This window comes from Mustela nigripes, chromosome 6 (assembly GCF_022355385.1).
Source record: "Mustela nigripes isolate SB6536 chromosome 6, MUSNIG.SB6536, whole genome shotgun sequence".
Taxonomy (NCBI): Eukaryota; Metazoa; Chordata; class Mammalia; order Carnivora; family Mustelidae; genus Mustela; species Mustela nigripes.
In genome coordinates this window covers 68,471,424-68,496,722 of record NC_081562.1, presented here as the reverse complement: position 1 = coordinate 68,496,722, position 25,299 = coordinate 68,471,424, and the positions used below count along the sequence as shown (strand labels likewise).

General features: G+C 39.2%; 1 protein-coding gene across 15 annotated transcripts in view; it reads right to left on the bottom strand.

Moving 5' to 3' along the window:
* Window positions 1-25,299, bottom strand: part of LMNTD1 (lamin tail domain containing 1) — a 497,491-nt gene that overhangs the window by 191,526 nt on the left and 280,666 nt on the right. For 14 of the 15 annotated variants that reach the window (XR_009404801.1, XM_059402767.1, XM_059402765.1 and 11 more), the window contains one exon: window positions 1,218-1,316. The gene's annotated coding sequence lies outside the window, so the exon portion shown is untranslated. Of the gene's footprint in view, window positions 1-1,217; window positions 1,317-11,701; window positions 11,929-25,299 lie in introns of all 15 variants that reach the window. The other variant, XM_059402761.1, reaches the window with a different exon arrangement.

The following is a 25,299-nucleotide window of genomic DNA, read 5'->3' as shown; positions in this document are numbered from 1 at the left end:
TTCACAGCACTCACCAAAACACATACCCTCCCCAATGTCCATAATACCACCCCCTTCTCCCAAACCCCCTCCCCACAACAACCCTCAGTTTGTTTTGTGAGATTAAGAGTCACTTATGGTTTGTCTCCCTCCCAATCCCATCTTCTTTCATTTATTCTTCTCGTACCCACTTAAGCCCCCATGTTGCATCACCACTTCCTCATATCAGGGAGATCATATGATATATATCACTTTTTAATGGCTTCATTTAAAAATTCTATGCATAGTTGGTGCTATTCACCCCAACTTACTCCTCTGATCAGGTGTCATATACAGTAACTCTGTTCTTAAATTTCCAAATGGATACTGGAAATGTTAAAGAACAATAAGCACAGAATCTCTGTCAGAATGGAGGGGCCTTTGTTGAAGTCTTCACCCATTTTTGTATTATCAAGAGTTGCCAGATGGTATGTAAAAGTATCTGTGTTTTAGTTTATAAACTGCCCTTTCCGGGGCACCTGGGTGGCTTAGTGGATTAAGCCACTGCCTTCGGCTTGGGTCATGATCTCAGGGTCCTGGGATCGAGCCCCGTATCTGCCTCAGCATCCCTGCTGAGCAGAGAGCCTGCTTCCCCTTCTCTCTCTGCCTGACTCTCTGCCTACTTGTGATCTCTCTCTCTCTCTGTCAAATAAATAAATAAAATCTTTTTAAAAAAAAATAAAAACTGCCCTTTCCATGATTTGTCCTTATTGACTGGTTAATTTCTCTGTGAAACCAGAATTGATTAAAGTGCTATACATGTTACAGCTCATAAGATGCACATAGCGCCCTGTCTCCAATGTCATCACAAAGGTGCCCCTGACTAAGGTGCTCAGGTGCTGTCTTTTTTTTTTTTTTTCTCACAACAAAATTTGAAAAAGGGAACCTTGTTTTCTGAGTCTTTTTTTGTTCAGACCAAGAAAATGATTGCTCATAGAGTCCCCAAAAGAATGGCTAACACTGACTCTTAAAAGCCCTGAATTGAAGCCATTGTTATAGAAATATGACAGCATTTATGGGTGAAACAATCACCTATCTGTCTATCTATCATCTATCATCATCTCTCACCTATCTATCTGTCATCTACCTACCTATTTCAAACATATAAGGAATTCAGGAGAAGTTTCCATCTGTTTCTTCTAAGAGCTCCTTTTGGAGACACTGTAAGGCCAATTACTTAGGAGCTGGTGGACACTGACCTCTAATGTGGGCCCCTGGGCCCTGGCTTCCGTTGTCTATTCTTGGGCTCCAACTTGGCTTCTGATGAATGTGCTATTGTTGGTCTCTTCAGAGGAGAGCTGTTAAAGGAAAGGGAAGATTATTTGCAAGTGGGTAGGAAAATATTCCAACAAAAGAATGAAATGAAGTAATTAGCTTCCTTCTATATATAGCCACCAGCATTGTTGCCAAATCTTCAGTCTGTAGTCAGTGAAGAAATAATGACAGTGTTGATGCAAGGCAGAGTTCCCTGCAGCCATCAACCAAGAATAGGTAAGGCTGCCCTCCTTTCTGCCCCAGCAGAGGATGGGAGGTGGTAGAAGAAGAATCAATGAAACAAGATGGAATTGGGAGGGAGACAAACCATAAGTGACTCTTAATCTCACAAAACAAACTGAGGGTTGCTGGGGGGAGGGAGGTTGGGAGAGGGTGGTGGGATTATGGACATTGGGGAGGGTATGTGCTTTGGTGAGTGCTGTGAAGTGTGTAAACCTGGTGATTCATAGACCTGTACCCCTGGGGATAAAAATATATGTTTATAAAAAATAAAAAATTAAAAAAAATTAATCCTAGAATATTTCTCTTCTTATTAAAGCCTTTTAAAATGGAGACCACTGCCTGAATGGGAGGACTATGTAAAATAATAAGCCCTAAATGAACTAATGGTTTTTAGGATGATACACCCCTTTAAGAAGTTGAGAGATCTGTGGGGTGATATTAGCTGATCGTTCACTTTTGCTGTATGTGAAAGGTCTTGTCATGGCCTAGAATAAAGCTCAGGAGAAAACTTACCACCGCCCTATACTGGTGAGAATAAGGCCTGACAGGAAACTCCAAGCTATGAGGAAAGGCTTCTTAAACTAGATCTGTGCTGTATTATTTTATAAGATAATTATGGGTTTTCTATTTCTCACAGACAATTTGACATTGTGGACTACTGGAAAGTATGAACAGAAAAGAGGACAATCGGAAAGATTACAGCAGAAGGACAAGAAGAAGAATATCTGGGCCTGACCCTACTTAGCTACAAGTTAGCTGATAGCTTTTGTCCAAGAGATGGATGACATGGCTGCTGTATGGAATGAGGCTTTCACCTTGAGGAGAGACTTGAAGAAAAAAAGCTGGTGGGTTTGCTGAAGGCCTGGAAGTGCTTCTGTGAAAACGGATACCACCAATGATGGAAAATAATAGTGAACTTCCAGGAGTACATAGGAACCAGCCAAAGAGTTTTAAGAATAGAGGGAGTTGGATTTGGAAGACAAGAGTTAAGAAGAGTGCGAAGGAAAAAGAGAAGGAAGAAAAGGTAAGAACTTTACATTTTGAGATCTTTCTTAAACTCCCTGGCTTCTTACCTTTCTACTTCTCCTACGTCTAATCCTCTAAATAAGACTGCCCTAGGAAGCCTTCTGATTCCAGCCTGAGTAAGATGTCTTCATCTGGGTCCTTGGACTCCCAGTGTCCGCCCCTCATCACGAAGGCCTGCAATAGCCTAAATTGGCTTGTCTGTGTCTATCCAGTAGACTCTGAGCCTCAGGAGTTCACCACAACATATCTTTTTGCTTCCTACTGTGGTCTTAGAACCAAAGCAATTCCTGGTGCACAGTGTGTGTTTAATAGTATGTTGAATGAATAAACTGCAGAGAGAGGGTGCAGAAGTCATAAGCAGAGAGAATATCCTGATCAGAGAGGAGGAGATTCATGGCAAGGCCAAGGTCAACAGGTAGAGAATTGATACAGTTTGGGAATTTAAAGAAGCACCACAGAGTGTGAAAGAGTGGCAAAGTTGGGGCTGAGGGGAAAATGGGGTTGACCACAAAGAACCCTCAAGCCATGTGAAAGAGATTAGAATTAATACTGAGGGTAGCATGGGGACATTGATAGGAAAGTTGGCAAGGGATGTGGTTAAATGTGTGTGTTTAGAAAGAGGAAGCTTGCTGCAGCCTGGAAAACTGACTGGAGATGGGCCAGCATGCAGGAAAGGAGTTCATTTAGAACACAGTTGCAGATATCTGTGAGAGATATCATCATGGGTTGAACCATGCAGTGCAGAAAGGATAGAGAAAGTGGATGGATTTATGAAATATTACAAAAGTAGAGTTGACTTGATATTGATTAGAGAATATGGAATAAAAAAGAAATTAAGATTGATAAATATTTTAAGGTTGATGGTTTGAGCAAATAGATACTGAAAGGTATCATTCACTAAGAAAAGCGAATAAGTAGAGTATTCTTGCCCTTCGGTAAAATCAGCTTTGGGCAGGTTAAAGTCAACGTGCTTATGCAATATTGAAGAGGACACACCTGGACATAGTTATATATGCACATCATGAGAGCTCAGGTGAATTACAGAGCTGGATACACAAAACTGGTGGCCATAGGAAGAGGTGGTAATTAAAGCCAGGGAAACTGATGAGATTGCTTAGAGGAGTGTGTAGAGGGAGGAGACAAGAAGATTCGGAACTCTGAAGAATGGACACATTTTTTTTTTAAAGGGGAGAAGAAAGAAGCCTAAAAAGAATAGTACAACAAAGCAGTTCGAATGATAGAAAGGTATCACAGAAGCAGAGGGGAGAATTCATTTCCAGTAGAAAGGGTGGTCTAAATATCAGTCTATAAAAAGTTAGGTTGACAACTGAGACAATGTCAATTAAATTTAGCACCAAGGCAGTAATTCGTTCTTTGATAAGAATAGCTTCAGTAAAATTTTGGGGACAAAAGCCATATTACACTGGGTTGAAAAGTAAACAGGAGATAACAGTGTGAATATAGTGAGTATGGAAAACTATTTCAAGAAGTTTGCCTGTAAAAGCACAAGTACTCCTATAGTTTTCAATACCCTTACAAATTCAATCTTTATGGAAAGAAATAATTGGCAACTAGTAGTGGCCTAAGGAAGATCACAGAATAAAACAGATCCCCCAGATCTGTGGATAACTCCAAAACCTTGAGGTGGTGGTCTCAGAAGTCAGAGGAAAGGGGGTTTGCTGGGAAAATTCCATTTTATTTATTTATTTATTTATTTATTTATTTATTTTAAATTTTTTATTTTTTATAAACATATATTTTTATCCCCAGGGGTACAGGTCTGTGAATCACCAGGTTTACACACTTCACAGCACTCACCAAATCACATACCCTCCCCAATGTCCATAATCCCACCCCCTTCTCCCAAACCCCCTCCCCCCGGCAACCCTCAGTTTGTTGTGAGATTAAGAGTCACTTATGGTTTGTCTCCCTCCCAATCCCATCTTGTTTCATTTATTCTTCTACCCACTTAAGCCTCCATGTTGCATCACCACTTCCTCATATCAGGGAGATCATATGATAGTTGTCTTTCTCTGCTTGACTTATTTCGCTAAGCATGATACGCTCTAGTTCCATCCATGTTGTTGCAAATGGCAAGATTTCATTTCTTTTGATGGCTGCATAGTATTCCATTGTGTATATATACCACATCTTCTTGATCCATTCATCTGTTGATGGACATCTAGGTTCTTTCCATAGTTTGGCTATTGTGGACATTGCTGCTATAAACATTCGGGTGCATGTGTCCCTTTGGATCACTACATTTGTATCTTTTTAAGATTTTTTTTTTTTAATTTGACAGAGAGATCACAAGCAGGCAGAGAGGCAGACAGAGAGAGAGGAGGAAGCAGGCTCCATGTTGAGCAGAGAGCCCGATGCGGGGCTCGATCCCAGGACCCTGAGATCATGACCTGAGCCGAAGGCAGTGGCTTAACCCACTGAGCCACCCAGGCGCCCCTGGAAAATTCCATTTTAAACTCTGATATGACGGATAGTTTTTTACCGAGTGAAAATACACAAAACCAATTACAAAGAGGCGTGGAATTGACAGGTTCTCTGGCTGAGATGAGCATTTCAGGAGTTCTTGCTATAGTAGCAGCTAAGACCTCCCACAGATATAAGACTTCCAGGGAAAAAATGTGAATGAGAGAAACAGACAACTAAGGACAAGAGTGACATAATAATCCACTCATATTTGTCATCCTGGAACTAGGTATTCTTCCTGTTTAGACAACTGGATAAGGACAGTCAAGTTATCATTTTTATGTAGATTTTTAAATTTTACTAAATTATCAAGAATAGACACATTTAAACTTTTGATTATTAAAGACAAGTTAATGACTCCATCCACAGGCTATGTATTGTACAGTACTCTTTACAACTTAAAATTCATTCAGTAAAATTTATTCAGACACATTTAGCATTTTCTGTATTGCAGAATTTCTAGGAACAATATATTTCCCACTATAAATTACTATTTTCAATAATGAGTAAAATTAAGAGAGATACAAAATATAGAGTTCAGGCTCTCTCTGAAAGAATGTTGAATGGTGTCATGTGTTTGGGCAACAGCCAGAATGTGGGTGACTGACACTTAGAGAATATGGAGTGCTGTGTTAGGAAGTGGAAGCTAAAAAGGTGGGTGGAAGTCAGATTGTAGCAGGTCTTCAACATTCTGGTAAGTACTTTTAGCTCCATTCTGCAGGCAACGGAAAATCACTGAGTGATTGTGGGCAGAGGAGAGAAGCTTAGATCTGAGTTTTAAGAAGGGAATTCTGACAGCTAGTAGGTTCTTAAAATGTATGTGTTGAATGAATGCAGAAATCAGCCTGAATACTGGGGCAGGGGTCAGAATAAAGGTACTATTACTGTTTGGAAGACAATAGGAGATAACACGGAAGGTGTCTCATTCAGTGAAATCAGGGACCCAATGTGGTCAGTCATTTGCAAAACTTATCAAATCAGAGAACAACAACAACAAAAAAGATATTTACCTTGGATATAATGTTTTAACTTAAGATGCATATGAGTATCTACATCCAGCAATAACAAATAACATGGAGGACATGGCATAGGACATATATGTTTCCTTAAATTGCAGCAAAAGGCAAACAGAGTGCAGAATCTTCGAGAGATTTTTTTTTTTTTTTTTTGCTTTACAATGATGCTATTCTTTTTTTCTTTTTTTTATTTATTTACTTTTTATTTATTTTCAGTATAACAGTATTCATTATTTTTGCACCACACCCAGTGTCCCATGCAATCCGTGCCCTCTCTAATACCCACCACTCTGTTTTTCAGAGTCCATAGTCTCTCATGGTTCACCTCCCCTTCCAATTTCCCTCAACTCCCTTCTCCTCTTCATCTCGCCATGTCCTCCATGTTATTTGTTATGCTCCACAGATAAGTGAAACCATATGATACTTGACTCTCTCTGCTTGACTTATTTCACTCAGCATAATCTCTTCCAGTCCCATCCATGTTGCTACAAAAGTTGGGTATTCATCCTTTCTGATGGAGGCATAAAACTCCATAGTGTATATGGACCACATCTTCTTTATCCATTCGTCCATCAAGAGATTTTTATGAGAGTTTTCCCCAATCATTTTTGGTTCACCTTCTCCAAACTTATGTGGATTATAATATTTTCAGCCACTCACTTTCATCTTGTCTTTCCAAAGCATTCAACTCAGTTATCATAGGAAGAGCTCTCTTTCACACTCATATCTCATTAGTTTACACAGTATTTAATTAAATATTATAACATAATAAAAAGTACAACTGCATTTACTAGCTTGAGAACAAAATACAACTCTTTCTTGGCAAACATGCCATTAAATTGATGGGACAAGGAATGTTCAACCTTTCAGGCAATCTCCTACTAGTTTCCAGTGACAAGTGTGTAAGAGGACTGAAGAGCATTATTAATGATGTGAATTGACTAATTGGGAATTGGCTAGCAGAACTTCTGTGATGATCTGAGCTGGGGCTATAGCTGTAGAAAAAGAAAGAAGAACAAATCGAAAAGTCATCAAGACACTCAATACATTTGGAAATAAAGAGGCTTGAGTTCAAATAGTGACTTTATCACTGAGCTCTAAACATCCAAGTTTCTGTTTTCTCATTTATAAGAATAATGCAGAATATAGTGAAAGATTGGGAGAGTGCACTTAATGTACTTAGCAATGTGCCTGACAAAAGCAAATAGTTAATGTGATATTAAGTCAATAGAATTTGATGTTGAATTCGGGAAAGTAAAGAGTCAAAAATGACTCACTGTCTAATTTGGCTGAATAAAATAATAATACCACTAACTGAAATAGGAAACACAAGAGGTGAAATAAGTTTGGCAGATAATAGAATAGTGTTAGTTTTGGATGTATTGAATTTCCTGGTGTGATATTCAAATTGAGGTGACTAGAAGGCAGTTGAAAATGTTATTCTGACTATCAGTGAGAGGTCTTGGTTATTGATACCAACTCAAAGTCATCCATATGGAATGATAAATGAAGCCATGAAATGGATAGGTCTGGACAAAGGGACTGAGGATATGGCAGGGTGGTCGGGGAAATATACAACCAGACATGAGGCAAAATCCAAGATACAACAGGAACCAGCTGGGACAGTGAATCAATAGGGGCATGTCCAACATATACAGGTATAGGTTTAGATAATCGCATGACTTCCATCTATGTCTTGCACATTTTCTTGGCTCAGTCCCCCAACCTGAGGCAAATTTTTCACTCAAGAGGCATCCTAAAACTCTTCCAATAGCACTGAAGAGTAGATGGCTATGAAAGATTTCACAGAAGTTTTTGAAAGGGAAGCAAGATTGAGAGGATTTTTTTTTTTTTTTTAATAGTTAGGGTTAGGGCTCAAGAGAAGACTTGAACATGTTTCCAGATTAAGGGAAGGGAATTAGAGGCACCTGGGTGGCTCAGTGGGTTAAAGCCTCTGCCTTCAGCTCAGGTCATGATCCCAGGGCCCTGGGATCAAGCCACACTTTGGGCTCTCTGCTCCGTGGGGAGCCTGCTTCATCCTCTCTCTCTTTCTGTCTGCCTCTCTGCCTACTTGTGATCTCTGTCCAAAAAACAAACAAACAAACAAAAAATCTTTAAAAAAAAAAAAAAAGGGAAGGGGATTAGTACAAAGAGAAATTTTAAAAAATTAGAAATAAAAAAAATAGTTCACTCTATGAGATTGTAGGTGATTTTTATATTCATCTTAGTTCCATTCTGTTCTTCCAAATTTTCTGCATTGAGAATATAAATAATGGGCTTGGAAAAAAAAAGTTATTTTCTTTAACATGAAATTGGGGATAGTCTGTGAAACAATGTTCTAGGGGTGCCAAGGTGGCTCAACCAGTTAAGTATATGCCTTCGCTCAGGTCATGATCCTGGGGTTCTCAGACAGAGCCTTGCATCAGACTTCCTGTACAGTGGGGAGAGTCTGCTTCTCCCTCTGCCCCTCCCCCGCTCCTTCTCTCTCTCTCTTTCAAATAAATAAACAAAATTTTTAAAAAACAATGTTTCAGAAAAGGTGGAATGGGGTGGTATCAGGAATACACATGGGGAAGTTAACTTGGAAAGGGAACAGGGATGCTTCTCCCACTGAAAGAAGAAAGAAAAGAGAACAACTTAAGATTCAGAGACATTTTGGGGCCCCTGGGTGGCTCAGTGGGTTAAGCCTCTGCCTTCAGCTCAGGTCATGATCTCAGAGTCCTGGGATTGAGCACCACAGGCTCTCTGCTCAGTGGGGAGCCTGTTTCCACCCCCAACCTTCTCTGCCTACTTGTGATCTCTATCTGTCAAATAAATAAATAAATAAATAAAATCTTAAAAAAAAAAAAAAGATTCAGAGACATTTTGAAGTGGAGGTGAGAGAATTTGAGGAAAATCACATCATTTGGCCTTATATTTTTAAAAAATGTTTAAATAGCTTTTATTTATTTGAGAGAGAGAGAGAGAGAAAATGAATGGTGGGGGGGGCAGAGGAAAAGGGAGAAACAGACTCCCGGCTAAGCAGAGATCCAGACTTGGACCTTGGTCCCAGGATCCCAGGATCAAAACCTGACCCAAAGGCAGATGCTTAACCAACTGAGCCACCCAGGCACCCTTGGCCTCTGTATTTTTAAAGTAAATTAAGAGGCAAGGTAGTTTGCTAAAACCGAGGAGGAAAGATAGGAGTACAGGTATAGAAAGAATGCAAATGTTTTTTAAAGTCAATATGAGGAATAGAAACGGATTTACTTTGAAATTGGTAAGAATAGTTGCAAAGAGCCTGGAGACCCAGCTGAAGTTGGATAATATGTATGTATAGTGTAGCTAATTACAGAGTTATCTCCCATGGCAACAGTTACCTGTCCGTATAACCACAGCAGTTAGAATTCCCCAGGCAGGTGTCAGAGTCAGTAGGTGAGGAAATCTAAATTAGCCCTCACTCTCACTCCTATGGAACATACTCTCTTCTTGTGTTCTCTCAGGCACCTCTGTTGCTAATTGTGGGAACTTTGGAATCATCCTAGATCCCTCTTTCTCCATCACGAACCCTATCTAAATAATTCCTAAGTTATGTCCAGTTCTCCTACCTTTACTGTCACCATGCTTGTCCAGACCATGATACGGTCCTGACTATTGCCTTGGCCTCTTAAATACTCCTCTATATCTCTTCCTGTCTCACTGAATTCCATTCTTTGCACTTTGTCTTTTATAAAAACAAAACCAAAAACACCACAAAAACACATCAAGTGTTGTTTCACTCTTTTAAGACCCTTAAAAGGCATCTGACTGCTTTTAGGATAAGGACCAAAATTCTCAACACAGCACACCAGGTCTTTATGATGCAGCCCCCGTGACACATGTCCAGACTCACCTGGCATAGTCCTTCCTGTTGCTCTCTATTGCTTGGCCATATAGGCCTTTTCTCTGGTCCTCAAAAACATGGAGATGAAAAGTGACCAACAGAGGCAGAGAAGAAGGGTGTTCTATAATCAGATGCTATGGACTTCAGAGAAAAGCAAAATTATAAAATAAAATATAAAATAGACTGAGCATTGACCCAAAGGGATTGAATAATTTAAACCAGAACGAAAAAAGGTGACATTTACATCTTATTTAGCTTTTCCAGTGCTTAGAAGCTTGTGAAGAAGCTCAGATCTATTTAAGGCAATAAAAACTCACACCTTTCAGAGCACTAGACACTCTAGGACAATGGTCTCTGGGCACCTTCCCTGGATGCACCATAGCATCTCACCCTTAGCAGCTCCCTCTTCCCTCTCTACTCCCATCCATCTCTATAAGCCAAACTTGTGCCAGAGCCAATTTATTCTGGCTCTTCTCACATCTGGTCCTACTGACATGGTGCCTCGGGGCTTCTTAGCCAGGACCCCAGCTTATTCTGGTCCCGGTCTTACTTCCCTTATCCAGTCTCTTTCCCATCCATCCTCTGCCCAGATAGGACCTGGTCTTTCTAAATCATCAACACCATCACATTTTTCTCAGGTTGAAAAAGAAAAAAAAAAAAATAAATAGTGGAATGTAGGTAAAAGATGCTGAGATTATTTACTAAACTTGACACAAGGAGCACGGAGGAGAAAAAGGATGACCTCTCTTTGAAAGGATTATGATTCAAGTGGAATTATCAGAGAAAGGACACATTTCAATCATTGTAGCCTTAGTTTTTTAGTAATTAAATTAGAGAATATGATAAGTCAAATATTTCTCTATATAGCTGCGAAATGGCTGGGCATTGAAGACAATACATATTAGCACAAAAGGGCAGACCCTCTTTCTTAAGTAAGGCACAAATTCTGTGAAGCTTAAATTAACTTCCATACAAAAATTCCACAAAAATTTTCAAACCTTTTGTTTCATGATAGTAAGATAACATTTAGGATGGTCACTGAAAAAAAAAAAAAAAATCCCTTGGAAATTGGTTGAAACTCAGCAATGACTCCAAGTGAGATCACCAGATAATATGTACAATTGCTGTTCTCTCATTTCCTGACTTGGCAGGTGACCCGGCCCTTGTTCAGCAGGGCTATGGGCACAAGTTATTGCTTGTGGCCTCACGACCACATCACACAAAATTAGGTGCTCATAGTCCTCTTCTCTAGTGGGTAGAGGGCACAAAAGAACCATATCTCAAATAGCATGTTTATTTAGCAAAGAACCTTATTTACAGGGATCATGGAAGAGAGCCTCTTTCAACTTCTTTATGTAAATACCAAAGCACTTTTCAAGATGTTATGAAAGCATCGATTTGAACTGCTGTGATTTCACAAGTGAACCCTGGTTTTCAACTAGCTCCTCAAATTATAGTCCCCAACCTGGTAAACAAAGACATTCAGGAATTGTCTAGAGCCTCAAGCTTCACATGTCATTTGTCTAAATAGATGATTGCTATCCCAACCTGATCTAAATGGGGTTTAGACATTCTGGAAGTGTACAAAGTGATATCTTAAAGCATCTTTTAGAGAACTCAACACTCTTGATTAAGAAACACACTTGGAGTTAGAAGACAGAAATAATTCTGAGTGCAGTTTGGTAGCTGTCTTCCATTCAGCCTCATGAATCACAAATGGATAAAAGAGAAAAAGACAGAGAGTTGGAGGCTTGCTTTGGCTCCTAAGATAGCATGACTCAGAGGGTTCAGGTCTCACCTCATTCTAGACTTTCATTCAGCTTTAGTGCTATAAGAAAATTTAATGGCATCACCCAGTGTGAGATGGAGGATCAGGAGCTGCACTTGGCAGGAGGAAATTTGTCAGGACCTTCACTATGGACTGTGAGCAATATTGGCTGTGGAGAGTCACTTTCTAGGGAGAGTAAAGTCTAAGACAATTCACAAATTTCAGGCTTGGCCAAGTGATAGCAGTCATGGCGTTTCCTGAAATAGAGAACAAAAGAGAAAAAGGTGATGGGCAGATCAGTTTTAGACATGTTGAGCTTGAGATGCTATGAAATTTCCCAAGAAAGGTATCAATAAGGCAGTTGAGAGCTTTAGAGAGTTTGGGGGGTAGAGCTATAAATATAGTGTCATAAGTTTAGAGATGTCAGTTGAAGTAATGAGGTGATGGCCCAGAGAAAATATGTGAGGAGGCAAAAAAAGATGACAAAACCCTAGGATTATCCATATTGAAAGGAGTAGCAAAAAGTGACCTTACTGGGAAATGCTTGAATAGCAAGGTAAGCTTAGGGGGTGCAAGAAGGAGATTTGGAGGAAGTTGCTACCTAAAGGAATTACACTAAGAATTTAATCTGAGAGTTCTTCTCAGAAAATTATATTACTTTTTTGTTCCCAGATCTTCCCTTTTAGAGGAACTAACTGTAGAGTATTAAATCTAAAACTGGATTTTCAAATGAAGGAAATATTTGTAAGGACTTTGTTTTAAGGATATAAATCAGCAAGTAGTTAAGCCAGGGAATAATAAACAGACATTAGCTGAAACATGGCAATGTAAATCCTAGAAACTTTTATTTCTTTTTAAAAATTGATTGTTCAGTAAGACACTAATAGCATAAAGAGTCACATTAATTGGTGCTTATAAAGTGATTAATCTTTTTATTTCCCCTCCAGTCATTAGAAACATTCTATAAGATGTCCTTGTTAAAAAAAAAAAAAAAAAGCATTTTAAAAGGAACTTTACAAGGGCTTTCATTTTGCAAGGCTTCAGAGTGTGGTGGCACGATTTTCAGCATCATCATTCAACAACAGCTAACTGTAAATCAGACATTTTTATGTAGGTTCAGAAGAGATGCAGGACCATGAACTCTAACACTGAAATTTCAGAAAGCAACTCTTCCATTTTTTAACTGTAAAAGAAACAGATTCCTCTCTTTTTTTGTAAAAGAGGCCCTACATGATAAAAAATGAGGATGACAGCTTTGCCAAGTCCCTCCATCTCCTCCTACTTTAGGAATAAACCAAACACTTAACATTTGCCCTTACATAAGATGATGTGGAATTCTATGCCCCAGTCCCACATTCTCCATGTCCTGCCCCCTGAAGAGTGCCACCCACAGCAAGCATTTGTTCTCCGGAAGAGCTCAGGTGGGATACTAAAGAGGATAAGGCATGCAAACACAGTATTTATGGGTCTTCCCTGAGCATTTCTCACGATAGTGAGTGGGTAGAAGATGACTGTGACTTCAAAGCTGGTCTCTCTACGTATCGATTCCCAGAACTCCCAAGCCCTCGGGAACTGAATGAACAGTTGCTGAAACCAGCAATTAGTAGGCCCCATTTCCTCTTTGTCTTTGCTAGCTTGTTCTGATGATCTTCCCATCTACACGTTCAGTCTTGCTCTTCTGGGACAGGAAGTATTTAGAAGCCTGGGGCCCTTGATCTCTTCACAGTCATGAAAAGTTTATTTAATATGAAATGTCCTGGAGGGAGTTTGTTGGCTTGTACAATGCTACCAAACACCTTACTGCTTGTTATACATGAGGGTGTGAAGCTCTGCATGCTGGCCAACACATTGCCTCTCACTTCTCTCTGATGTTCCCGTGGTGTCTTGTACTTGCCTTGTCTTTGAGAACTGGCCCTTTTTTGTTCTTGCTGGTTCTACCACTTGAAGCTTTGCCTTGATTCCTAATTCAGAGGCTATGTCCCTGTTCTTCTTATAAATGCCAACTGGATGTAGCCTGTCAATCTCTATGAATCGTGGACTTCTATGGCTGACCACTTACTAGAGGCCTTTATAACCCTGAAACTTGGTGCTTTCTGCCTCCCAGGTGGATCCATCCTGTCAGTCCTGGAATTGGCATAGGTCTCCTTGCGCCAGGCCTACATTACTAAAGGGGCCAATATCAGATTAATTACACTGCCCTCTGCTCCGATTTGCTAAGAATAAAAACTTGGTGTATCCCTGACAGATCCCAAATTATACCATTAGCATCAAATACACAAGGATTCTTCAATCTACATCAAAACTATGTCCTTAATTATCTGTGTAATGAACTCCCTTGACAAAGTGAATAAAATTTTAAAATGTGTTCAGATCACATGGACAAGGTGCCAGAATATCAGTAACAACCTTTGCAAATAATAATTTTTTAGTAAATGTACGATGGCCCACTAGCCAGGTTTACCCATGACTCTCCCAATTTTAGACTGAAAATCCTACAAACTGAGATGTTTTTTCACCCTAGGAAAATTAGTCAGTGTCTCTCTTTTTTTTTTTTTTTTTAAAGATTTTATTTATTTATTTGACAGAGAGAAATCACAAGTAGATGGAGAGGCAGGCAGAGAGAGAGAGAGAGAGGGAAGCAGGCTCTCTGCTGAGCAGAGAGCCCGATGCGGGACTCGATCCCAGGACTCTGAGATCATGACCTGAGCCGAAGGCAGCGGCGTAACCCACTGAGCCACCCAGGTGCCCCTAGTCAGTGTCTCTTGTTGGCCTTGATCTGTATGAAGATTGAGAAGGACCCAACAATAGCTATATATACAATTATAAAGTGATGATTTTTTTTTAATTGCAGCCTCTTCCTGCCCATTCATCATACTGTAACTACACAGTGCTTCCAGCTAAATGGGTCCTTTCTAACTTAGACCACTCTTCCTTCTAAGGGACTTTTCCATTTCTTATGTGACACCTTTGTTCCAAAGATCATCATTAACACTGCCCTCTAGATTTTAGCAGAGCATCTTGACCCAGACAGTGGCCCTGGACCAATGGGGAGTCTTTTATCCAAGTCTAGCACTTTTCCCTGTTTTTTCATTGTTTTGACTGATGCATTGTGAAGTCCCATTATCTCTATCCTACAGCTGTGTTTTAAGTGTTTAAACAGGCAGAGGAACAGAAACTCAAATGCTAGTCTGAGCCAAATAAAGCGTTCTTTTTTTTTTCTCTGTTCTGCAGGACTTCTCAAAGTCTTAATTTGCTACATACTACACACTGTCTATATCCAAAGGACTCAAGGGTGTTCACTATTTCCCAAGTATACTTGATAATGGATGTCTTCAGAGGACCAACATTATTAATACCTTGTGGACATCATGTCTGGGTGTATAAAGTTTGGGAAGTGCTAGTATAAGAGGAAAAGCACAGACTTTGGTGCCAGAGAGCTCTGGGTTCAAATCATAATTCCAATGTATTTTAGTTGGGTGACTTACTTATCTGAAAATATTTTATTTAAATACATTTCTATGTTGCTTTTTTTTTTTTTTTTTTTTAAAGAAAGCATGTAAGAAAGGAAGGAGTTTTAAAAGCAATTTTTGTTTCTTCCTTTGTATACCAGGTATCTACCTGGTGGAATTGTTGTAAGGATTTATAAGTTTATGTATGAAAAGCACCTACCATTCTACCTTAAAAGCTTGTGTGGGTGTAACATAAATATCTCACTTTAATGACTACAGTTTCATGAGAAATTAATGAATTAAAGCTAAAACTAAGAACAGAAAGCCAATGTGCTATGATTTCAGCAAAGAGTGCAGGTACAACATCATTGTCTATCATTTCAGAATTCCTTTTCTTTGAGACTTAACATTTTTGTCATCTTAAATTGTTATCAAATGACCCCTTACCGGCATTGTTTAAAGATAATAACATTGAGAAAAAGTAAATGGATATAGAGAGAAGAGAACCAGTGTATGCTTTGCTCTTCTTTAAGATCCACGAGGCATATTAGCCTAGTAAGGTCTCCTCTTGGGGGACTGTGAGGCAAACATTCATAAAGAAGGTGGAAAGAAGAGGCCAGAGGAATTAAAGATACAGTTCAGATCCTTCATTTTCAACAAATAAGAGATGAGAGGGTTAGAGCCCCAATTGTTAAATTCCCGAGAAAACTGTTCTTTCTTGGAAAAAATTTCAAATCTATACTCAGTCTTATTTCACAGACCAGATGTGTTCCAGAAAAGCTGACCTTCATTCACGCTTATTAAGCACATATTCCCATAGGCTCCCATCATGAGAACAGGGATACATTTCCTGGGAGAGAAGGAGTAGACCTACATAGTCTATCATTATGTTATAGTGAAAAGAACCCAAATTGTGTCTGCTCTATAACACAAAGAATGGGATGTCTTCCTCTAATGAGGCTTCAGCTTATTCTTGAAAATAAGGATGATGATGATGATGATGATGGTGATGATGATGATGACAATGTCCTTCCCCAATGTGGTTATCAGGAACAAAGTAAACAAGTAAAGTGGAAAAAGTCTATTAAACTGCTATCACTCTAAAAATAAGAACTGTTTATCTTGCTCATCATGCTATTTCTAGGACGGTCTCAGAGTTTGGCCTATGGAAGGTGGCCACTGTATCCATGCTAAAAGGGTAAATTAATATTTTATAAACTCAAAAATCCTGAACAAGTTATTGTTTGATATTTGTTCATTTCTTTATATATCTTAGGAGTGCTTTATAACAGTGTTCTAGGAATTAAAGAATTTGTTGCATCTACTGTTAACTCCATTTAATGTAAGAAAGAGCATTTTCAGATGTAAACAAGTAAGAATAATGTCATCTCTTTATATTAGGCAGTTCTGCCCAAGAAAGAACCATTAGTATAGTTAAGTTGTCTAAAAGTAATATTATCAGCATTTATTGAGTGCTTGCTGCTTTATGTGCTTACATGTAATAATTAACTGAATCCTCATCATTCCCCATGGGACAGCTATTTTTATTACAACCACTACATAGATGAGAAAACCGAGGTACAGAAAGGTTAAGTAATTTCCCAAAGATTATGTGGCTCCACAGCCCTCACCGGGAACCATCATGCTTTGTTGTCTCTCTTAGTTCTTGATATAGTCTTTATTTTTCACTAGAAAAAACTTCATCATAAACCAGCTGTGGACCGAAGTCTAGAGAACCAATGATTTATTTTACTTGAGGATTCTCTTTGTTCTAACTATCCTTTCCTCTGAAACCCCAGACCCCAAGAATTTCATCTACAACTTGGGATAAAAATAATAAACAGCTCTGATCAGAAGGTAATAGCATAGAAAAAGAAAATACAAATAGAGGCATGTTTCCATTGGTAATAGGAAAAGAAAATCAGAGAGACATATTAAGTGGGAATACAATCTATGCTATTAGAGAGGGCAATGTATCAGGAGCAATGAACTGAATTAAAAGGAGTTAAGTCAGTAGACTCATGTACCAGTCACTGAGTTGTGGTGGAAAACCTGAGAAACATCCACCTACCCGGCTGACAACCTGGCAAACGTTACCTTCTTCTTCTTTTTTTTTTTTTTAAGATTCTATTTATTTATTTATTTATTTGACAGACAGAGATCACAACTAAGCAGAAAGGCGGGTGGGGGTGGGGTGGAGGGGGAAGCAGGTTCCCCGCTGAGCAGAGAGCCTGATGCGGGGGCTCAATCCCAGGGCCCTGAGATCATGACCTGAGCCGAAGGCAGAGGCTTTAACCCACTGTGCCAACCAGGTGTCCCCAAACGTTACCTTCTTTAATCCATGAGAATAAAAAGAGCCAAGAGCATGAGTGGAGTTTCAGCAAATGGAGGAGAGGGTATAAATAAAACTGAACTGTGCATACGTGGAGCCTCTCCTCGATTTCATGAACTAATCAATGCATGGGTGAGCCATCATGTGGTCTGTGCCTGCCCCCTCCCACGCTCCCCTGGATGAGCATAGTCAGAGGCAATGAGGGTTTCAGGAACAACATTTTTCCTTTGCTGGCTGGGTCCATGCCAGACTCTGCCAATGAGAGAGTAAGAGGCAGACTGCAAGGCTGAAGGAAAACAGGGTTACTTGTTCTAACGGTTTCTTCCAGATATCTGGCTGCTTCCTATTCCTTTCGGGGTCTCCCCAGCATTGTTTGTTTGTTTTATTTTATCTGCAGCAGTTAGTCTAGTAGTGAGTGATTATAATTTTCAGATTATTTCCCCCCACCTTCCCAAGATCAGCTTTAACAACCCCTTTCAGAACTGCCAGCCAGTTAGTGCCCCTCCTCAGAGGTCTGGCTCAACTAGGCAGGACCCCACCTCTGAGTTTTTAAGTTCTGATACTTCCAACCTCTTGTTTTTGTTTCCACAATGTAGGAGTGGGAGCTTCCTGTAATTATCTCTGGGTTCCCTTTTGCCTTGTCCATTCTCTAATACCCATTTTGTCAATCTCTTTGTTAAGATACCTGGTGTGGTTTCTGATTGGCTGTCTGGACCTTGGTAGAACAGCTTTTTGACATTTACTCTTTAAATCCTTCATTTGTCACTTTGTATTTGTAGATTTGCATTGTTGTAGAGGGCATTTGTTTGTTTATTTTATATATGTGTTCTGATTTAACATTTAGATAAAAACTTCTGGAAGCACAGAGAAAACAATGTTCAGATTCAGAAAGATACAGATTTGAGATGTTTTTTTCCATTTCACAAAAATAAGTGATTTTGAGCAAACTATTTAACATCTCCATATATCACTTTCTCATCTATAAAGGTGACAATAATACCTGCTTCATATTGATGTCAAGAGGATATGACTAAAATATACATAAAATGCCTTAATAAAGATCCTCAATATGTAAAGACGCTCAGCAAATGGCCTTTTAGTTTATAGGTGTCTGTGCATAATGGCCAAAAACACCGGCTTGTATACAGTAGACACTCAATATACACTTGGTGGTAATGATGATGAGTTAGGGTTTCTGTGTTTATATCTGTGTAAAATGCCATTGGACATTGGCTTGTACATAGAAGTTCTCAGTGAGTATTTGTGGGTGATGACAAATATAAGTTCCGATTATTTGATTAATAGCCCATAACACATCATAATTCACTTGTGTACATTTACTAAAAAACTGACTGCTGCTCTGCTGGCAAAGAATTCCAGAACATGCTATCTGGCTAAGGGTCTGTCTTACCTCTATGGACACCACACATGGACCATGTACGGTACAATGTGTTTGACATGAACGGTCAGTCATCTGTCCAAGCATTCCTTCTGTTGGGCAAGAAATGAAACTCTTTCCAGATGATGTTCCTTCGGGAAAACAAAAGTCTGTGACTTTCATTACAGACTGACTCTTACTATGAAAATGGCAAACATGCACCACCCATAGTTCACAGGAACTTAGAACAGCCCTGAGGACAGTGTGTTTTGGTAATGGAACAGCAAAATGTGAATTCCTGTAGCTCCTCTGATTGCCCTTGAAGAGTCTGAAAGCAGAGCCGCATGTATAAACATGGGGAAGAAATAATAAAGATCACAGTGCCTAGGGAGGGAGCACCATGCAAATCGAGCAGGCTCTGCTGAACACTGCCTAGTGTAAAAATGTTTTGTTGTTCCTGCAGCTTGCTGGCATGATAAGGTCCATCCACACCAAAAGTAAAACTATTAGAATCTCTGAGGGTTTGAGGGAGCTTTCTTGCCTGTTTCATTTTGTCTTTAGAATATATTTATATTGAGCAACACCAAGAAAAACCTAGCATATTTACACTTATATTTATATGCACTAAGGTCGTTAAGAAATTTGACAACCAGGGCCTCCTACTTGTTATTGAAGGAAAGGTATTCTATCAAAATGGGCTAATTCAGGGAAGTGACATGCATTTGTGAGATCTGAATATAAGTGATGACTCAGGAGTTTAACTCCACCCATATTAAAATACTGCCCTCTTCACTGGTGTGGTCAATCTAAGGTGTGTCCTTAAGCTTTAGTGCATGTACTAATCACCTGGAGGGCTTGGCAAAATACAAATTGATGGGCCCCCACTCTCAGGATACAGACACAGTGGAATTCCCGAATGTATTAGTAGTCAGCATTCTCCAGAGAAACAGAACCACAGGACTGACTGATTGATTGATTGATTGATTGATTTACAGAAATTGGTTCAGGGGTGGTTGCATGGCTTAGTCCTTAAGTGTCTGCCCTCAGCTCAGGTCAGGATCCCCGGGTCCTGGGATCCAGCCCAGAATTGGGCTCCCTGCTCAGCAGGAAGCCTGCTTCTCCCTTTCCTTTTCCCCTAGCTTGTGTTCTCTTTCTCACTGTCTCTCTCTGTAAATAAATAAATAAATAAATAAATAAAATCTTTAAGAAAGAAAGAAATTGGTTCATGTGATCATGGAGGCCAAAAAGTTCCAACAGCTGCAGTCAGCCAGCTAGAAACCCAAGAAAGCTAATAGTGTGAGTTTCAGTTTAAATCTGAAGGCCTTAGAAAAGGAAAGTTGATGGTGTAACGTCTAGTCTAAAGGGCAGCAGGCTGGAGACCCAAGAAGAAGCAATTTTTTTTTAATGCCAGTCCAAAGGCAAGAAAGGAGGTATTTTCCAGCTCATGCACACAGGTCAGAATTCTCCCTTATCCAGCCGTTTTGTTCTATCCAGGGCTTCCATTGATTAGATGATGCTCACCCACATCAGGGAAGGCAATCTGCTTTACTTAAGCTACCAATTCAAATGTTAATCTCATCCAGAAATGCCCTCACAGAACAGCCAGAATAATGACTGACAAAAGGTCTAGGTACCCCAGGGCCTAGCAAAGGTATCCCAGGAAGTTAACCATCACACCAAGTGATACTGCTGCTGCTCATAGTCCAGGATCCGCATTCTAAGAACCACTGCCAGAGAAGAAGGTGGGTGAGAAGTAGAAACTTGGTATTTGCTTTATCCTTATCACAGAGCCTGATACCTAGGGAGGCACTTTAATAAAAAGTGTATTGAGTGAGTTAATAAAGTAATAGAAGAACGGAGGGGATGGAGGAAGGATCCCTATATAAACATACCTGAGTGGACATTAAATGGTCAATGTTCTAGTCTGACTATAATGTGGGAAACAAAGGCAGAAGAAAAAGTATTAAGTTTCCTTACTACATACAGCCCACTGAAAAGTCCTTGAAACAGGCAGAGTGACATTCCTCTAGGGACTCAACTGTCTCAATGTCAATACTTTGCTAAGGGCCAAAGGCAATCCTCGCCCCACCAGGATCCTGATGTCTACTTTAACATATAAAAATTCCTTTGGAAACTTCCTTTATCTCTAAACCCCCCAAGATATGTGTTGGCAATCATCCCCCAAGCATACAGACCACTGATATACATCTGAAGGGTCTCATGACTAAGGTTTTATTAGACAGTAATAAATGACCTTTCCCCAACAATAGCTAGTGCCCTCAAGGTCCTGGAAACCTTGCTTCCAAGATTCCTCATAGACTTGTGCTACCCTAACCCCCTCCCAACTTGAAAGTGTATAATGCCATACTCTTCATAACCCCACTGCAGCTCTTTCTGCCCATGGGTGGGTCCTGTCCCTGTGCTTAAATAAAACCACCTTTTTGCAGCAAAGATGTCTCAAGAATTCTTTCTTGGCTGTCGGCTTCAACCCCTAATGTTCTTTCCTATGTCGACTAGACCTTGCTTTCCTCAGCTCTAGGTTTTGGCCTAGATTCTCTCAGGTCTTTCATGGTCCCATATTTTTAAGTTCATTTCTAATTTAAAGACAAAGTAATGTCTAACAATTATTTAAAACAAGTAATTTATTTTAACCAAAAACTGAGCTTTCATTGCAAGCTTGTTATGTGCCAGGTGCTGTGCTAAAAACTTCTATAGCATTATCTCCTTTGATCCTCACAATAACTCAATTATTTCCATTTTACAGATGAAGAAACTGAGTTATGTATTGAGGGAGTGGTTGGGCTGGGATTGTATCTAGGTTCTCTTTAGTTCCAAAACCTTCCTTCTAACTATACTGACTGTAGCACAAACATTTATAGAACATCACACATGGGCAAATCACCACACGAGGGAAACCACAAGGCATTTATCATTGAGTGAGAGCCAATATTCTACTTTTTAAAAAGCCAAATACCTAAAGAAATTTCAAACAGAAGATTGGCCAAAATGTCATTGGAATGTAACATTAAGGACTAAGGCAGTAGGTATAGTGGTTTTAAGAGTGTAGATTTCACGATCAGACTATAAGGATTTGATTCCCATTTTCATTATCACAACCTGTATTAACTTCGCTAGCTTTCATAATCCCCACTGCAGCTTCCCCAGCCATAAATATTTACCTCATAAGGGTGTTTACAACCCACAGGCTAGATTACATCCTCACAAGTTTAAGTGAATTACCATATATGTAAAGCACTCACATAGTGCTAATCACAGGACAATCCGTGTGTGAATGTTTACTATTCTTATTACACCCTTAGCATCTAGCCCAACACCTGACATGTGAAAGAAAATCTGTATATAACAGCTGAAGAATACCAAGAACCCGTGCTCTCTAGAGGTTATAGCAGTTATCCATAGAGCATGTAAATTTCCCTTTATAATTGATCTTCTGGAGCTCAATCTCAGCCTTTGGATAGCTTCTTCCTTTTCTCAAGGCACGAAATTCAATAACGTGTTATTACTATCTCTCAAAGTGCCTGCTTATTGCTGGCTCAGTGATATTATATTAGTATGGTTTGATGTGCCACAGAACCAAATACAGAGTAAGAAAATGAGAGAAAAAAAAAAACACCCTGAAATTTGCCTCAAATATCTGTTTTCAGTTCTTATAGCTGAAGATGATTGAAAGTTAAAGAGTTTTAAAAAAATTTTAACCAGGAAGAACTTTTGAATTTGCCTTTCAATTAATACCCTGTGTATAAACTGCAGGTAATGACCTCTTGTTTTACATCAGGTCAACTGAATAAAAATCACTTGAAAACGTAAAACTGCACTCGTACTTTCTTTAAAAAGTGGCACGTTGCCAAGAAATTCATACCAGAGCATAGTGAGAGCTGTGGTTTGTCCTCTGACATTTAAAAGTGTACCTGGACTCTTTAGCACATGGATACTGAATATTCAAGAACAGTCTGAGATTTCCAGTGCTGCCGCCTGCTTCAGCACTTTAATCCCTGGGATATGCCAGGGTTGCTCATTAGCATTTAAATGGACAGCCAAATCCTGCAGAAACCTAAGATATATGTCACACTGTAACTGCCTTCAACTCCTTCAGGGGCTGTGGAGTTTCTTTGCCTCTTCTGATGTTCCAACTTCTCTTTCAACTTTTGCCTTTGTGGATTTGGGATGATCAGTTATCTGCAAGATTTATAACCAACAGCTTTGATGTCAGACAGATGTATGGTGTCAACATTCTGCAATTCAAGAAAAATCTTTTTTCTTTAGGATGTACTGTTGTGTTTTTCTGTCTGCTGACTGCTCACTTTAATATAATAAAGCAAACTTCAGCTCCCTGGGTTTCTCTTAGGAAAATTTTAAATCAGCCCTCATTCCAAGATGGAACTTAAATTGGTATAATGTCCCTAGCCTCACTAAACCACCAGAAAGGGCTCACTCTCCATACACCTAAAATCCACAGCTGCTCCTTTCTCAGTAGCAAAACCAGAGTACTGATTATACTAGAGTACTTTCATTTGGATATGACTACTGGCCTACTGAAACTCAGACTAAAACATAACTTAAATCACTTGTTTCTCAAAGAGACATCATGGAATCTATTTTTTTATCTCAAGAGTAATAAAGGCAAGTCTTATCAATATTCCTGAGTAACCTTATTATACAGCCTTGTTGGTATTAACAGTGGATACAGGACATAAAGCTGGTGGGCTGATGTCATACAAGTGTGCAATCATACTGCTTTCCAGCGTGTTTCCTTGAGGGCTGTGTAAGAAACACCTCACTAATGATAATTTTCATGGCATCACCTAGAACTGTGCTGTCCCACACAGTAGCTACTTGTTACATGTGGCTACTTAATTAAAATTCAGTTCCTCAATTGCATTGTTCATATTTCCGGTACTCAATAGCCACATGAGGCTATTGAATTGGATAGTGTTAGATACAGAACATTTCTATTATTGCAGAAAATTCTATTGGACAGCACTGATGTAGAGTCTTAGGATTTAAGGGACCTTAAAAAGGGCAACTAACCATCTTGCTTTTCCCAGGACTGAGGGACTCCTAGTATCTAGGATCTTCAGTGTTAAAATTACATTACATTTCCTAAAACACTGAGACCCTAAGAGGTCATCTGGTCTGACCATATACCTAATGCTGATATTCTTCCTGCAACATTCTTAACTTTGGACATTTCTGAGCCTGTTAACTAAGTGATGTTATATATTAACTGGGGTGGCTGAAGCAGGCAGTATTTGGAAAACTGTAATAGAAGATTAAGTTTAAACTAAATGGGTACTGATTTTCACCAAGAGGTAGAAAGTGCACAGAAGCAAGTAGACCATTAAAGAAAACATAATGACATGGTCCCAGCCACTGAAAGGGAACACATTTCATAAGTAGTCTATAAGATAGGCAATAAGTCTAGCATAAAAGACACATGGCTCTTAGAAACATCGGTGAATCAGAGTCCTGTGTCATATTAACAGACAGTGTTCTGTTTAAGTAATTTTTTCCCCAAAGAAACAAATATATTGCAGTCATTGAATTCAAAAATTCAAAGAAGGCTTGGGGAACTCCAATTTTTCAGCCCAACTCCAATTTTTCAGAAGTGGGTCTTGGTGCCCAAAGGGCCTAAATGTCTTTTCCAAGGTTCCACAGTAATGGAGTAAGTCCATATTGCTCTTTCAAAGGGCAAAGACACAGATTAATCTAAATTCCTGTAAAGAAAATTGATGACATTTTAATTGAGTGTTAAATTTTTATTACTTCTCCATGAGCTTTGTTTAATGTTAAAGGTATTTTACTTTGTATGATTTTATATTTGAAATAGCTTTCTATTGAGAAAATTATTAATAAATATTGAATAGGAATGTGGTTTTAATATGATCAAATGGCAGAGGGAAGGCAGAACTATTTTTATTTTACTTTGGCTTCTACAACCAGAAGAATGATCACTTAATGAAGAGCATAACAACACTATAAGAGGGGGAACTGAAGTCAAATTTAGGCTAGGAAATGGAAAGAGAACATCTAGAACTCCTTAAATATGGTGAAAGCCCAGGCTCTAAACAAAAATAGACCTGTAGGTTCAAAGCTGGCTCCACAACTGTGTGATTTTGGGTAAGTTATTTTACCTCTCCATTCCTCAGCAAAATCAACCTATAAAAATATGGATTATAACAGAAACTATCCCATAAGGCTAGATAATATATAAAAAGTGCTTAGAACAATGTCTTACCTGCTTAATGATTAATAAATGTTATTAACTAATTATTATCATTAAATTACAAAACTGATTTCAAGTGTCCACACCCAGATGAATTATATACCAGGGTAATGAGTAACTTGCAGAAATATTTGTTGAATGATGAATACACAAGTTACAAGCCTGGCATCTGTAGCTTATGACTATTTCCTTAATCAGTGACGTAAAATACCTGCCTTCAGACAC